At 45.8% G+C, this 3,864-nt stretch overlaps 1 long non-coding RNA gene across 1 annotated transcript; it reads left to right on the plus strand.

Moving 5' to 3' along the window:
• Positions 1-7: 7 nt before the first annotated feature.
• On the plus strand, positions 8-1,365 carry LOC108449761. Its single transcript, XR_001866047.1, has 2 exons — positions 8-100; positions 444-1,365. It is a non-coding gene; the product is annotated as an uncharacterized LOC108449761 (long non-coding RNA).
• Positions 1,366-3,864: the final 2,499 nt, after the last annotated feature.

Raw genomic sequence — 3,864 nt, forward strand, 5'->3', positions numbered from 1 at the left:
CGCGCCCGGAGCCGCCGGGAAAAGGCGCTTTTCCCCAAGGCGGCCGGAAAAAGCGGGAATTGCGGCCCTGCTGCCCTTCCCAAAGGGAAGAATTCCCGAGGTTTTCCCCATCCTAAAGCACTCACTGGAATTCCCTCAGCCAATCTCTGGGAATTCTTTCCAAGCTGAGGTTTCCTTCTTAGAATTCGATCCCCTTTTCCCACAAAAAATTCCTGGGAAAAATCTGGTCCTGCTCGGGATGGGATTTTTGGGCGGAATTCCCAGAAAAAGAAGGAATTTAGTTGGGAAAAGCCACAAAATCCAATTTTGGATGGGATCTTTCCTTGGTGGGACCAGGAGAGCTCATCCCAAAAAATTCCCCCTAAAAAATCCAGGAGCAAACCCAGCTGGAAAAAGCGGGAATTGCGGCCCTGCTGCCCTTCCCAAAGGGAAGAATTCCCGAGGTTTTCCCCATCCTAAAGCACTCACTGGAATTCCCTCAGCCAACCTTTGGGTTGGAAGGAAGAAAAATTCCTTCTTTTTCTGGGAATTCTTTCCAAGCCGAGGGGTTTTTTTTGTCATTTGATCTCCATTTCCCACAAAAAATTCCCGGGAAAAATCTCCTGGTCCTGCTCGGGATGGGATTTTTTGGCAGAATTCCCAGAAAAAGAAGGAATTTACCTGGGAAAAGCCACAAATTCCCATTTTTGGGATTCCTTGGCAGGGCCAGCAGAGCTCATCCCAACGCTCCCAGAAATTCCTGGAATGAGAGGCGATTTTTCCCGCCCCTCCTTTTCCTCCTTTTCCCAACTCGGGGCCTCTCCATCCCCTTCGGAAGCTGCTATTCCCGAATTTCCGCCTTTCCTGCTGCTCCAGGATTCCCGTTTATCCCTGGGAGCGCTCGGGGGCGGCACCGCCGCACCTCGGCTCATCCCGCGCTGCTTCGGAATTCCGGAAAAACGCCGGATTCCTCCGGGATTTTGGGGAAATTCTGGGGAAAATCAGGAATATCAATCCCAAATCCAGCTGCTTCCGTGCCCTGTCAAAACCTGGAATGGCTTCGTGCTCGGAGCAGAACCAGGCTGGAATTCACCTTGGGAAAAGGAACCTTTGGAATATTCCAGATGGAATATTTGGAATGCCATTGTGGCGTTTGTAGTGGAAAATCCCTTTTCCGGACAGGTTTTATCCCGCTTTTTTTTTTTTTTGGAAATTTTCCCATGGAATTCTCCCCTTGTCCCGGTGATTCCCAGAAAACCAAACTGCCCAGGCTTTTTCCCGCTGTTTCTCCCGGAATTTTCGGCTTTAGTAAAGAGCACACGGATTACAGGGATCAAGGAATGCCTCTGGAATTTTTATTTCAATAAAGCTTTGGAATTCCGACCATTCCCGGCCCCGTCTTCTCCTTGTTCCAATCGCCGGCGGCTTCTTCTTTGGGAATTTCCACATTCCGGGAACGCGGCTCCTTGAGATTCCTGGGAATGAGGAATTGGAAGTCCAAAGCTTTCGAGAAAATGGGAATTTTGTGCTTCTGTTCCCTGCTGGATCCACGGATTAAGCCAGGCTTAACAGCGGGAATACACCACCAAATCCAGGCTTTTCTTCCCGAAAATCCGCTTCCGAGCCTCGTTCCGAGCCTCCGGGGAACCTCCCTCGATTCACTGCCCGGCCGGGAAAACGGGAACAGCTGGGAATTGAATTCCAGAGGCGCCTAAAACCGGGATTCTCCCGGCTGGGATGCGTTCATTCCAAAAAATTCCGGGTTTTCCATCCGTTTTTCCATGCTCTGGGGAAGGGATTGTAATTCCGAACTCCAAAATGCCGACTTCCTCCTAGGAAAGGCCATGCAAAGGGCAGGGGCGTGGAAATTCCAAGGAATTCTCTGGAAAACCACGTGGATCCTCCGGTTTTGCTTCGGAAAAAATTCCCGAAACTTCCCAAGTTTTTCCTCCTCTCCTTTCATTCCCGAGGGAGTTCTTGAGGAAGAGGATCCAGCTGGTGGGGCCCGAAGGTAACAGTGCGCAGCCGTCTGTGCTTCCAGGGGGTTCTGGAAAAAAAATCCCCAAAAATCCCAGGAAAAATCCCCAAAAATCCCAGAAAAAAATCCCCAAAAATCCCAGGAAAAATCCCCAAAAATCCCAGAAAAAAATCCCCAAAAATCCCAGGAAAAATCCCCAAAAATCCCAGAAAAAAATCCCCAAAAATCCCAGGAAAAATCCCCAAAAATCCCAGAAAAAAATCCCCAAAAATCCCAGGAAAAATCCCCAAAAATCCCAGAAAAAAATCCCCAAAAATCCCAGGAAAAATCCCCAAAAATCCCAGAAAAAAATCCCCAAAAATCCCAGGAAAAATCCCCAAAAATCCCAGAAAAAAATCCCCAAAAATCCCAGGAAAAATCCCCAAAAATCCCAGAAAAAAATCCCCAAAAATCCCAGGAAAAATCCCCAAAAATCCCAGAAAAAAATCCCCAAAAATCCCAGGAAAAATCCCCAAAAATCCCAGAAAAAAATCCCCAAAAATCCCAGGAAAAATCCCCAAAAATCCCAGAAAAAAATCCCCAAAAATCCCAGGAAAAATCCCCAAAAATCCCAGAAAAAAATCCCCAAAAATCCCAGGAAAAATCCCCAAAAATCCCAGAAAAAAATCCCCAAAAATCCCAGGAAAAATCCCCAAAAATCCCAGAAAAAAATCCCCAAAAATCCCAGGAAAAATCCCCAAAAATCCCAGAAAAAAATCCCCAAAAATCCCAGGAAAAATCCCCAAAAATCCCAGAAAAAAATCCCCAAAAATCCCAGGAAAAATCCCCAAAAATCCCAGAAAAAAATCCCCAAAAATCCCAGGAAAAATCCCCAAAAATCCCAGAAAAAAATCCCCAAAAATCCCAGGAAAAATCCCCAAAAATCCCAGAAAAAAATCCCCAAAAATCCCAGGAAAAATCCCCAAAAATCCCAGAAAAAAATCCCCAAAAATCCCAGGAAAAATCCCCAAAAATCCCAGAAAAAAATCCCCAAAAATCCCAGGAAAAATCCCCAAAAATCCCAGAAAAAAATCCCCAAAAATCCCAGGAAAAATCCCCAAAAATCCCAGAAAAAAATCCCCAAAAATCCCAGGAAAAATCCCCAAAAATCCCAGAAAAAAATCCCCAAAAATCCCAGGAAAAATCCCCAAAAATCCCAGAAAAAAATCCCCAAAAATCCCAGGAAAAATCCCCAAAAATCCCAGAAAAAAATCCCCAAAAATCCCAGGAAAAATCCCCAAAAATCCCAGAAAAAAATCCCCAAAAATCCCAGGAAAAATCCCCAAAAATCCCAGAAAAAAATCCCCAAAAATCCCAGGAAAAATCCCCAAAAATCCCAGAAAAAAATCCCCAAAAATCCCAGGAAAAATCCCCAAAAATCCCAGAAAAAAATCCCCAAAAATCCCAGGAAAAATCCCCAAAAATCCCAGAAAAAAATCCCCAAAAATCCCAGGGAAAAATCCCAGGAAAAATCCCAGGAAAAAATCCCAGAAAAAAATCCCCAAAAATCCCAGGGAAAAATCCCAGGAAAAATCCCCCAAAAAATCCCAGGAAAAATCCCCAAAAATCCCAGGAAAAAATCCCCAAAAATCCCAGGAAAAAATCCCCAAAAATCCCAGAAAAAAATCCCCAAAAATCCCAGGAAAAAATCCCGTCATTTCCCAGATTCCCCAGCCAACATTCCAACCTCGATCCATCCAACCCACCCCAGCATTCCCAAACTTTTCGAGGGAATATTTCCCAGCACACAACCAAAGCTCTCCCCCCATCTCCCGCTTCCTTGGAAACCCCGACATTCCCGTGTCGGAGGTGAAAGGCTCCGCTCCGCCCGTGGAATCCCGGAATTCCGGAGATCCGGGATCAGCCTC

The sequence above is a fragment of the Corvus brachyrhynchos genome, unplaced genomic scaffold (assembly GCF_000691975.1).
Source record: "Corvus brachyrhynchos isolate BGI_N302 unplaced genomic scaffold, ASM69197v1 scaffold18, whole genome shotgun sequence".
NCBI lineage: Eukaryota > Metazoa > Chordata > Aves > Passeriformes > Corvidae > Corvus > Corvus brachyrhynchos.